The following is a 12469-nucleotide window of genomic DNA, read 5'->3' as shown; positions in this document are numbered from 1 at the left end:
GACCCCGCCACCCCGCCGGCCGCGCCCACACCCTTGGCAGGGAGGGGGTCGAGGGGGTCCCCGGGGCCCGTGTGCCGCCTTCGTTTCCAGAAGGGAAAGGAGGATTTGCAAAGGAGGCAAAATACTGTCACCCCCCTTCTACTTAGGAGCATTTCCAGGCAACCACCTGGCTTTGCTTCGGGAATACTAGAGTGTAGCACCCGCCGCATTGGGGGTATTCGGCTGGGTATATTGTTCTGGAGGTGGGATTGTGCAGGTGCCTCTTCTCAAGTCCGTTCGCTTCCCTCCCTTAAAATAGCCGTAAGCTCCTCAAGGCAGGAGCCGTCTTCATTCCTTTTTCTTTTAATTTCCTCCCAGCGCCCTGCCTGTCCTCTGCCTCAGTAAGTACTCGCGGAATAATCATTAACGCACTTAGCAGTAACTGGCCCTGGCTCTGTTCTCCCCCCGGAGGCAGCGTACTGCTCTAAGGCTGGGAGGGGCTCCCCCTGCCCCTGAGAGCCCTTGCACGCACACTCGCAGCAGGGCTTCTCCACGTGGACTCTCCAGCACTGCTGGTCATGGCAGTCTACTGCCTGGCGCCCCTCCGCCCCTCCCGACTGGGCCGCTTGCTTGGCTGTGCCCGGCCCTCATCCTCACTGCCGCCTGCCCGTGACCACACAGCCCCTTTCCCCAGACAGAAAACAGGCGCAGCAGATTGGGTGATTGCCCGGAGCCCCGGGAGTCCGGGTTTGATCCCAGTCCACAGGGCGGCGGGGTGCCCGGCTGCAGCAGCCGGGTGTCCCCACGGTGGACCTTGTGTATAAGGCTTTGAGCTTGGGGGAGGGGAGAGGGGCGGGAAGAGGGCTCTGTGTGCTTGCAGAGGTGGTGGGGCTGAAGCTAGAGATGAGCTGGAAAGGGGGAGATGCCGCCTCTCTCCCAGTTTGCAGCCGCTCTGTGGGCAGAGTGAAGATGGAGCTGCAGAGGCAGTCCCAGGAAGGCCGGGCGGCCCGCGGCTCTCGCAGGACTGCCCTGGTAGCGCCTCCCACCCCTTGCTTCACAGCTCAGGGAGGGTCACTGTGCCATGGGCCGCGGGGTCGCCTTCACACCTCACGGGGCACTCAGTGGAGCGGCAGCAGGCTGGGGCGGATGGGGTGTCACGGGCTGCTGGGCAGTGGCCAAGAGGCTGGAGCCAAACGCCACGAGAGGCCTCGTGGCTGAGCACATGTCAGGTACACGGCTTGGCCGAGCCAGAAATAACTGGGAAAGCCTTCCAGGAGCGCTGCAGAATTCCTGAAAGAGCAGGGCTCAGAGTTGAGGCCAGAGTGTTACTGTTCCGCGATTTCATGGGCACTCACCGGGAGGCCTGGGGCACGTGAGTTTGCAGGCCGTGGAGTTACTAGCTGGCCATTAGTCAAGGCCAGTGTCGGTCTGCACTGCACTCTGTCACACAGTCTAGTGAACGGTGACAGAGTCGAGCACAAACCAAGCAGGGCAAAGGTGCCAGCGTGTTCCGGAGCCCAGGCCCAGAGCAGAGGCAGCGGTCGCCGGCCCGCCGCAAGCAGATGGCCAGCCCATCGATGCCCTTTACTGATGAGATCGAAGACCCGGCCAGGCACCCGCCGTCTTTGGAATGTTGATCTTCAGGTCTCAACTTGGGAAGGAACCTTTAATTTTTTTAGTGAGACCAGGAAGGCCGGGGGTCTACTCCAGCTGGCGCTGCTCGCGCAGGTGGGGCCAGTCACGCCGCGGTGGCACCGGGTGGCACGGCAGCCCCTGTCGCTGCCAGCCCTGCAGCTGTGTGCCTCCCTCTGAGGAACAGAAGGCAGCAGAGCCCCGCCGGGCGGCCGCTTGCTTCAGGGGAGGCAGGCTCCTCCCCGCCACAGCGGCGAAGCGGTGTCTGCGCCAGGCCGCGTGATGAATCTGTCCCCAGTGCCAGGAAGTGTTTTAGGAAAAGGCCTGTGATGCAATGCTGCGGAGTTTGGGAAAGTTCGCTTCTTTTTAAAAACAACAGCCGCTCTTCTGGCTTTGGGACGGGAAGATAAGCTGCCTGAGGCTGCCACGCCATCTGGCCGGGCGGGGAGGCCGCGGGCCTCCAGGGTGCTTTGGAGCCACTGAAGTCACCTGCTCTGACGCCCCCAACTTTGTGGTCTTTGGTCTTGGTTTGGAGACACCTGTCTTTATGTCCTAACATAAAAATGTCGGTGGGGGGCCCTCCCTGGTGGCGCAGCGGGTTAAAGCACTGCACTGAGAAGCTAAAGCCACTTCCTCATGAGTTTGATTCCCGCCTGTCCCGGAGGAGACCACATGGCGTGGCAGACCTCTCCTGGCCCGCCCGCTGCTCCCCTCAGCAGTGTGCTTCGTCGATCTGCCTGTTCTGCTCCCCACTCTGTCTCTGGTAAAGCCTCTCACCGCCCCTGAGCCTCTGGCCTGTACCCCAGTTCTGTATGTACAAATAAATAAATCTTTAAAAAAAAAAAAATGTCGGTGGGGGCATCTTGGGGTGAGCAGACAAGGGCACGAGGCCTGGCAGAGACACCTCCTGCCTGTTTCAGCCACCTCACGTTGAGTGTCTGTGAGTGGCAAGCCATCCTATGTGACAGGGTCCCCGTTGTCCAGATCTTATTCAAAACGTTGCTCCCGGGAACGATGGATTATAGCAAGGTGAAGGTGGCGAACCAGCACGTTGGAGGCACTTTCTGACTGAAAAAGGGCAGCTGAAGTAGGTTGTGTCCCTCCGGCCAGCACCCCCGGCCTGCTGTGACCCCCTCGTGCAGCCCAGGAAGCCCAGTCATGAGTCAGTGGAAGCCTTGAAACCAAACACACTACTCCTGAGGTGTCAGAACCACCGAGCACTTCCTGGAAACGAGGCCACACCAGCAAGGTGATGGCGCCCCCCCCCCCCGTGATGGGCTCAGCTGGACAGCCCATCGGGGCAGCAGAGGGGTGCCAACAGGCGACCCAAATCCCAGCAGAAATCTGGGCTCACTGGGTGGGCTTAAACCTCCAGATTAGAACCACAGCCCCCCCACACCCCGTTGAGACGGACCACCCTGGTGCAGGACTGTCTCCTGTGCTGACCCCCAGCTCCCTGGCCGGCTCCATGGTGCAGTGGCCACTGCACAGGGATGGCTTAGTGGTGTTTCCTTTAAGTGGAGCTGAGGATGTGTAATAGTCCACTGACCTCTTCTGCTGTGTTCTGAACACAGCGCTGTTCCCAGAAACCCGCTGCTCGGGACTCTGCGCCGCCTTCCCGGTTGTTTGTTCCCTTTGCCTGAGTGCCCCGCCCTGGGCGTCTCCCTGCGCCGCCGCTGGGCCCTGCTTCTGCACTGCCTTGGCCAGGCCGGCCCCAGGGGCTGACCTGTCTGTGCCCGGCAGGCAGGCGCCCAACTCTACCGGGTTCCAGCCCAGTCGCCTCGGCCAGATGAGGGGCCGCTCCGAGGCCCCCCCACCTTTTTTTTTAAAGAGTTATTTATTTATGCACACAGAACTAGAATACAGGCCAGAGATGCAGAGATGGTGAGGGGCTTCACCAGAGACAAAGCGGGGCGCAGAACAGGCAGATCGGTAAAGCACACTGCTGAGGGGAGCAGCAGGGAGACAGGAGAGGTCTGCCGCGCCCTGTGGGTCACCTCCTGGACCGGGGACGGAACCCGCACTGAAGTGGCTGCGGCCAGCTTGTAGTGCTGTGTCCTGCCCTGCTGCGCCTCCAGGGAGGGCCCCAAAGCCCGCTTTCTTTTCTGCCAACTGAGGGTGATGGCGGGCACATCTGGATGGCTGTGCCGGGGAAGCCCAGAGCGGGGCCTGGCGGGCGCTTTCTCCGGGCGGGGCTCTCTGGGGCTCACCGAGTTCGGTCTGCCTTCCCACCTGCTGTGAGCGAGACAAGATCAGGCCTTCATCCCTCTCTGTTGTCTTTTTTTTTTTTTTTAACTCTAAGTCATCTTTACCGAGGTATAGGACAATGCGATGCGTCCACTTAAAACATTCGCTTCGATCCTCCAGTCAGTGATACACCCGTGACACCACACCCCATCAGGAGAAGCAGCATCAACGCAAACACACCGTCACCCCCTTTTACAGCCAGTCTCCCCCCACCATCGGCCCCCACCTGCTTCCAGTCCGAAGGCTCGGCCTTGTAGCTCCAGGTCCCGTGGGCACTCGGCCTGGTGCCCGCTTCCCAGGCACTGGGCACTGCCCTCCGTATGGCTCCGCCAGCAGCACACCCCTCACCCGCGCGAATGCCCTGCCACGAGCTGGGCCGTCCCACGGGCTGTGTCTGTGTCCAGTTGGGGCGTGGTCACCCAGGCGAGCGTGAGCATGCCGCAGGTCCCGCGTGGGCGTCACCTCCGCCCGGCGGGCCGCTTTCTGGGCTGCTGCCAGGGTGCTCGCCGGCGGCTGAGCGGACACCGCAGCAGGGGACGGGCTCTGGGGCCCACGCCCCGCCGGTCGCTCAGGGGCGCCAGCCCTCGCCGGGTGGAGGCAGCCTCGCCGAGGCTTTGTTTCCCTGGTGACCTGACCACACGGCACATCTCTGTTCCGGCCCCGGGTGACTGCAGGTGAGGCGTCCGGTGAGCCCCTCACATAACCGGGCTGCCTCGGTGCACCACCACGCCCTCTGCGTTCTGGAGGCCGCTTTCCCAGGCGTCCGCTCGCAGGTACTTTCTCCCGTCTTTCCAAGGAGTGGACACTTCACGCCGGTGCTTTCGGCTTCCTGTGAGAGGCCTCTTCTGCTACTGAGGCGCCTTCTGGTGTCTGGGTGGGGGTTCCACTGGTCGGCACCTCCCGGGGGCCCGCAGTCTTCTCGCTCGTGCTGTGCCTGGCCTGAGGGGACCCCACAGTCCTAATTACTTGCCACCACAGTTCATGGCAGAAAGGCCTCCCGAAATGTTTGCCGAGCCGGCGAGTCCCTTAGGGGCGGCTCTCCGGGGCCCAGCGTGGGCCCTGCGCCCTTTTCTCCAGACAGCGCTGAGCCTGAGGGTGTCGTGGGTCCCGAGCGTCTTGCACCAGCGCGCCGCGTCAGCACCGAACGGGAGGGGTGAGTGCTGATGAGTGGTTGAGGCCCAGACCATAGGCCTCCCCGGAACCTGGGGGGGAGGTCCCCATCCGGCAGGGCGGCGGGCGGCGGGCACGTCCCCCTCACCACCGAGTCCCCCAGCTCCTGGGCGCCCAGCACCCGCTTGTTAAATAAACAACCACGTGGGCACTTGGCTCAGCACCCGCGAAGGATCGTGGGGTGCGCGTGTGTTCACAGCGGCCCTTCCGGCCTGTGGGACGTGGGTTTTCCTTCCCGGCCACCCTCTGGTGGGAGTCCCCGGGGGGCGCTGCACCCACAGAGAGGGTCTGCCTCGGGCCGATCCTCTCCAGTAAGTCCCTGGGTGTCCTTTTGAAGCTGCCCCTTGGGCCCTCCTTGTTCCCTCCACAGCACGATCAAACGGGCTCCCCCGCACGTCCCCCTCATCTCCCCCGGGCTCCCCTGGCTGAAGGGCCAGCGAGTGGCCGTGACAGTGGCTGACCGACGATCTTGCTACCACCCCTGCAGGTGCCACTGCTTTCTCCTCATGCGGTGACAGTGCTGCAGGGACAGCCCTGCCTGGCAGCCCGGGACTGGCCTTCTGGGGCCTCAGCCGGTCAGTCTCCCCGAGTGGTGACTGCCAAGACCCAGCGCGGGGAGGCCCTGCCTGCCCCTCCCCGCACGGGGTCGCTGGCCGGGCTGCAGCGCCGGTCCCTGCCCTGGCCATGGGTCTGCCCCGATTCACGAGCTTCGGGGCCCAGTGCCCGGGGGAAGGCGTCGGCTTCTTCCCGAGACTTGACCTTGAGCAAACTCCGTGACCCTCGCCTTCCTTCTGGCAAATGAGGACAAAGACAGTCCTGCCTCGGAGAGCAGGCGATGCCGGTAAAGGAAGCTCCTGGCACAGCGTCTGTGACGTGGTAGCTGTTCGCAGTGTACGGCACCTCGCTCTACCCTGAGGCACGGGCAGGTCTGGGGCGCAGCGGGCCGGCCGCCCCCCCCAGGCCCACCAGCGGCGTCGCTTTCCCCAGCGGGAGCGTGGAGCTTCTCCCCAGCAGTGAGGCGCGGCCGGGCCAGCCCGGTGCCCTGCTCTGCCGCCAGCGCGCCGCCTCAGTCAGGCGCCGTCCTGTGCACACACCGCGTGTCGGGGGCAGGCGTGCACCCGGAGGGCACAGGAGAGCAGCCGCTGCTGCAGCTCGGCCCTTGCCCCCCCCCCCATTAGCTCGCTGGTCTTGTTCCAGTCTCCAGGAGAGATTGGCAGCCGCCAGCGTCTCAGCCACGGAAGGCCCAGACAGCAGCAGCCCCTGCTCCGGCTGCCCTCGGCCACCCCTCGGCCACCCGCAGCTCCGCCCGGCCCTCCCTGCCACTCAGCTCCCACCAGCGGCGCCATTAGCATGCAGACGGAGGACGGGCGGGAGGGGGGGCAGCGCCTCCCGCTCCTCTGGGAGCTGACATTCACTGGGGGAGCAGAGCCCACCGGGAGGGGGTGTCCCGGCCGGCTGCAGGGCGTTGGCAGTGCCGGGCGCGCTTGTCCAGCCCGGCTGGGGGCCGCCAGCAGTGCCACCCTCTGCTGTCTCTTTTGTTGGCAAAGTGTCCGGCACCAGCTGGTGTGTGCCAGGTCAAGGACCACCCTGGGCGGGGCTACTTGGAGCCCCCAGCCGTTCGGAAGCCGCTCAGCGCGCCCCTGACACAGGGGGTGCTCGCTGGGCGTGCCCGCCTTCGGCCGGAGCGCCCGGCCCTGAGACGCCCCGAGCCCGGCCCAGGTTATCGCCATCTCACCGACGGGGAAACACAGGCACGGAGGCGTCGGGGCTGCCCAGGCCACGAGGCAGGAAGCAGGGTGGGCGGAGGTCAGGCCCACGTGCCAGGAGCCCGCCCACCCGCCCGCCCGCAGAGCGTGGCCTGCTTTCCCCTGGCCCGAGGGCCCGGGGGGGCCCACAGCCCCAACCCCCCGTTATGCCCGTCCCAGAGGAGCCGGCTCTGTCCAAGGAGGCGGGAGGAGAGGCCTCGGCTCTGTGACTGCGGGCCCACCCTCACCATGGGCCACCCCCGCCCCCACTCGTGCGGGAGGAGGTGGGCAGGTGGGCAGGAGGGCGTCGGGTCCCGCAGCCCTGGCAGAGGGGCCGGCCGGCAGCACCTTCCCGCAGCAGCGGCGGGCAGACTGCAGAGGGCCGGGCGGCGGGATGAGGCGCCACAGGGTGTGTGGGGAAGGTGTAGACACAATCTGCTCCCTGGGAGAGGCCCCCCTCCAGCCCACATGGCCCCCACCACCAGGCCCCGCTGCCTCCCTGCCCAGCCGCAGCCCAGCAGCCCCCTTCACCCAGAAGCGTCCGCGCAGGGCCTGGCTCCTGCGGTTCTCAGAACCGTGCTGCGCCTCGTGGAGTGTGTCTGGGCGGGGGCCAGCGGCTACCAGGAGGTGACCTTGGCCTGGCAGTCCCTCAGGCTGCTGCTGGAAGGAGACTGGCGAGGGCAGAAAGCAGAGGGCAGGCCGGGGCGACGGGGGTGCGGCAAGCAGATCGAACAATGACTGCAGAGACGGACTGGGGACGCAGGCAGAGCCGGGGCGGCCTCTGCCCCTCAGCCCGACCTCCTCTCAGGACCGGCAAGAGGCGGGGTGCAGCGGGGGTGCTGCGGTCCAGAGAGCTCCATCTCCTGCTGCCTGGAAGGCAGGCCGGGGTGTCCGCGGGGGGCGGCAGGGGAGGGGAGGCGTGGGGGGGCTCAGGAAGATGGATGGCTCCCGGCCAGGCGGAGCAGCTGTCTGCAGGGCCTGGCCGGTGGCAGGAGCAGAGCGGAAGTCTGCTTCTATCTCTGCTCAGGATCAGGCAGGACCGGAGGGGCAGGCAGGGGGGCCGAGGAGGCGGCCGCCGTGCCTGAGCCTCGGTAAATCGACAAAAACAAGTGTCACGTCCCCCCACATGCCACTGCCTGTTCGGGACACACGTGTGCAACGCACGGGAAGCACACCCAGAGGACGGCCGAGGTCGCCGCGGCCAGGCGGGCGGGGCCCAGGCTGGCCGGCGGCATGTCCACAGGCGGCCAGGCGCTGCGTGTGCGCTGGGGCCTGACAGGCAAAGGCCTCAGGCGGCGAGAGCACCAGGCAGGCGGCACCCCCGGGACCCCGGACCGAGCCGGGCGGCAGCGGCTCCCCAGGGCGGGAGGGAGGCAGGCGGCGGCCAGATGCCCGCCCACAGCAGCTTGTCCGAGGGGCTTGTGCCCCCCGTGGTTAGGAGAGCGGGCTCCAGAGCCCGGCCCACTTGGCAGCCAGGGGTGCAGCACGGATGAGTTAACCTCTCCCTGGGTTTCCTCGATTCGAAAATGCAGTTTGCCACGAGCCAGATTCCTGGTTATTTTGAGGATTAGGGGTGAATGAGCAGCCCCGGCGCCCTCAGTGAGCTGGGGGCACCCGTGAGCCCCTCTGGGCCGCTCAGGCTCCCCCTCAGAGAAGCCTCGGGAGCGGGGGAGGGGAGCCCGTGTCAGCGCCCCCCTCCCAGCCTGGCTTCATTCTGGAGAGTGAGGGCTGGCGCGCGGGGGCTGGGCTGCAAAAGCCGGGTGTCCACCTTCTCGGGTGCTCCTTTTCTCAGTTTCCCTCCTATTGCTGCTGCCCCCCAAAGTGTCCCTGGGAGTGGGGGAACACCGGCCCGGAGCTGAAATAAAACCAAAGCAGACGGCCATCCTCCCCCACCTCCCACCGCGCACCCCAGCCAGGGCAGAGTAGACACTCCAGAGCACCCCGGCTCCTCAGGGGCCTCCCTGCCCCTGATAGGTCACCCAGCATGCCCACCACTCCACTCCCAAGTCTAGAAAACCCACCGCTGTCAGGCTCACACCCAGTTCTCTGCGCTTAAACCGCCGGTGAGGCGGGCTGAAGCCGGCCTCCGGGCCACACGGAGCCTCGAGCCTGCTCCTTCCCTGCCCGCCTCTGCCCTCGCCCAGAGGCCCCGGCCTACCTGCTCGGCCAGCGAGGTGAGGGTCACTCCAGCGGCTCCCGCTCCCTAAAGGGACAAGCATGGCGGCCGGGAGGGGCCGAGCCGCGGCCACCGCACCAGTGGCAACCAGGAGTCCAGCTGGGGCTGGTGGCTGGGGCTGCAGAGCAGACGCTGGCCCTCAGCGGGGCTCAGCCCAGGAAACTGGGGCCCGGCAGTGACGAGACCTCCCCCCCCGCCCCTGCCAGAGAACCCCAGGTCGTTCTCCTGCGCGTTTCCCGTCGAGGACCGCCTGTCCCATGGCGGTGGCGCGGGGTGGGGAGCGGGCCTGTCCTCCTCCCCGCAACAGGCAGACACTCCCCCCAGCCCCCTGGGGCTCAGGGGCTTCCCAAGCAGCCGTGTCTGCAGCCCCGGGGGAGGAAACAGCGGGGCAGGCCCCATGCCTGGACACGGTCGCACGCGCCCTTCCGCCCCGGTTCACGCAGAATAAAGCAACGCCACCACTTGCCCCAGGTCTCCCCCATTAAAGAGGACCCAGGACTTGAACCCCGGGCCAGCCAGAGGCCCACACTCAACAGTGCGTCGCCCCAAGTCGTGAGGGGCAGGGACGAGGCTTCGACCTCTCAGCTATTGAAATACGGGGGAGCCCAGAAGGGCCCTTTCCCGTGGTGCTACCACCTGACCAACCCTCAAACCTGGGAGACCCCAGGACTGAGAAAACCAGCTGACACCCACCACCGTCTCCAGGTGTAAGGCAGCTGCCACCCTGGCAGCAGCTGCTGGGCTCAGTCTTGGAGGCTGAGGCTGTGTGGGAGCCCAGGCAGTGCCCCCCGCTGGCCGCCGCCCACCAGACAGAGAAGCTCCCGCTCCGGATGGGCCTGCCGCCTGGGCTGCCGGGCGCCGCCTTTCAAACAGTAGACCCCAGTGAGTGCAGCTGGTCTCCCAGCAGGCTGCTGGCCACCAGAGGACACTGGTCATCCAGGGAAGGAAAAGGCCCCACGTTCCCCAAACTTCAGCCCCAGTACAGGCCGCACGCTCGGGCTGAGGGAAGAGTTAACTCTGGCCACCGGAGACAGCATCCAGCCCGCTGGGCAGCCCAGCCAATGGCGCCGCGCGCCGGTGACGTCATGGTCCGCCAGCGCCTTCTATTGGGGACAGCCTGAATCCCGGGGCCCCATGGGGGGGTACAAGGGGGGGAGGGGAGGCCAGCAAAGCTGCAGGGCAGTGTCTGCCTCCTCCCTCCGCTCCCCTGCAGCAGCTAGAGGCGCCCTGGGGCTCGCCCTGCACTGAAGGCAGCCACTCAGGTCCAGGGGAGACTGGGGGCACCCCTTCCCAGTTACAGAAAACAGCCTGCCCAGCCAGCGCATGGGGAAGCCCTGGGCCTGGGCCAGGCCCACTCTCTCTCTTTCTCTCTCTCTCTCTCTCTCTCTCACACACACACACACACACACACACACACACACACACACACACACGCACACACACGCACACAGCCCAAGGGGGACCCCTTGGCAGCGCGCCCTAGCGGGTCCTCCCTGCCTTACCTGCCTGAAGACTGGAGGTCTGGTTCCGAGCTGCCCGTGTCTGCCCCACCGGCCCCCACCGGCCCGCTGCAGGCCTCTCTGCGGGAGGGAGAGCAGGTGGGAGTGCTGTGGGCAGTGCCAGCTGCTCCACTTCTCGGCGAGACCCACCACCTCGGCGCCCCGCCAGGGTCTTTGCAACATGCCAGCTGCCCGCCTCCCGCAGGACGCATCTCAGGGACACACCCCTTCACCCTGCAGCTACACCCCGTGGGTTCTCCCAAGCCGGCCCGCGGCCAGTTTCTCACGGTTGGACCTGGTTGGCGAATCGGCGGCGCCAGAGCATGGCCAAGGTGCTGAGCAGGAGGAGCGTGGTGCACATGGCCCTGCCGCCCCATCCCCTCCTGGACGGTCTGTAGAGCAGAGCAGAATGGCCGCTGCCTTCCAGCAGCCTCCACCACCCACCCTGAGCTTCCTGCTGCTGGTGGATTTGGAGGCTCAAGCTGATTAGGGGATCAGCAGACCCGACCTTGTGAAGACTGATTAACCTCCCTGGGCCCAGGACCCCGGGGGCAGAGACCCGGACACAGCAAATGGGCCAATGGGCCTTATAACCTCCCTGGGCCCAGGACCCCGGGGGCAGAGACCCGGACACAGCAAATGGGCCAATGGGCCTTAGTCGGCTCAGCTCAGGGTGTGGACAGGACTAAGACCTGGGGCTGACCCTCGGGGCCACCGTCTAGGGTAAGGGAGCACTCTGGAGTCGCAAGCATCTGGGGAAGCCTCAAACAGGTGCTTAGGTAGTGACGTGCGCGGGTCCGGGAAGGCAGCCCCTGACGCCACTGACTGCAGGCCTGAATGCCGCGCGGGCAATGGGGGTGACAGGGTAGCAGGGCCGGGGCGCACGGGAGGGGCGGGCGGGGCAGGGGGGAGTGAGAGCAAGCCCAGAAGACAAGGAGTGGGGGGCTCTGGCCCACCCTCTGGACTACCCTCTGCACGGCATGCGCCAGCTGGGCAGCCCACCGAGGGGGACTCCCGCACACCGCGGACCTCATGACCTCGCCGAGCCTTGGAGCCCCCAGAGCCGGGATGGCAGCAGCGCCCAGAGCACCCGAGATTAGAGCAGAACCTCCCGTGTGGCCTGCTCTGTCCCAGAGCAAACTCGCAAGGGGCGAGGAGACGAGACTCTTCCCTTCCTCCCCACTGGCTGGAGGCTCAGCCCTGTGAGCCCCACCCTGGCCCAGGCCAGTGAGGACCCTGGAGGCAGGGAGGCGGAGGACAGTCTGACAGCTAGCGGCCCCTCTCCCTCCCCAAGCCCCAGAGCTCGGGCCTCCAGCTGAGATAGGGCAGTGTGAGGCCCTGAGGACTGGCAGGGTGGGGGCCTAGCCCCGCTCTACCTCGAAATATGCTTTCAAAAATTAATACGTACGTGAGCACTGAAGGGGAGAGGTGAGCCCTTGGACAGAGGGGTGAACACTCTTGACAAGCGTCTCCAGGGCCGGAGGGAGAACTGAACCCCACAGCCCATCTCACAGGCCTCAGGTCCTGCCTCAGGCCCCCAGGGGGAGGCGGGAGCACCGCCCAGCTGCATGGCCTCTCAGCATGGGTCCTGGGGGGCCCCTCTCAGCATGGGCCCTGGGGGGCCCCTCTCAGCATGGGCCCTGGGGTCCCCTCTCAGCATGGGCCCTGGGGGGGCCCTCTCAGCATGGGCCCTGGGGGGGCCCCCTCTCAGCATGGGCCCTGGGGGGGCCCAGAGCTCAGCCCCGCCTCACCCAACCACTCAGGCTTTCCTGGGCCAGCCTCCAGGACAAGAATTTGCCCCTCCACCCCAAAGCCCTCCCCAAGGGGGCCCTGATGTGCTGCCGCCTTCCGGAGCCGCCTTCACCCCCAGCCTCTTCCAACTTCCCTCCACCAGGGCCGGAATTCAGGGCAGCGCCTGGTTTCTGCCTGCCTGGGTCATTAATGAGATGCCCAGGGACTTATTTCCGATGCCATGTGCGGGCACCAAGGAGGAGGGGGTGGTGGCCAGATGGAAAGGGGGG

General features: G+C 66.2%; 1 long non-coding RNA gene across 1 annotated transcript in view; it reads right to left on the bottom strand.

Annotated features, from left to right (window-relative positions):
- Window positions 1-10699, bottom strand: part of LOC105854414 — a 15798-nt gene extending 5099 nt beyond the window's left edge. The window contains exon 1 of the long non-coding RNA XR_001146096.1: window positions 10452-10699. This is a non-coding gene — a long non-coding RNA (uncharacterized LOC105854414). The remainder of the gene's footprint in view (window positions 1-10451) is intronic.
- Between the last annotated feature and the right edge of the window lie 1770 nt (window positions 10700-12469).

Source organism: Condylura cristata, unplaced genomic scaffold (assembly GCF_000260355.1).
Source record: "Condylura cristata isolate star-nosed mole 26May11 unplaced genomic scaffold, ConCri1.0 scaffold00038, whole genome shotgun sequence".
NCBI classification, from domain to species: Eukaryota; Metazoa; Chordata; class Mammalia; order Eulipotyphla; family Talpidae; genus Condylura; species Condylura cristata.
The sequence above is the reverse complement of the archived record's forward strand: the minus strand, read 5'-3'. Positions and strand labels throughout refer to the sequence as shown.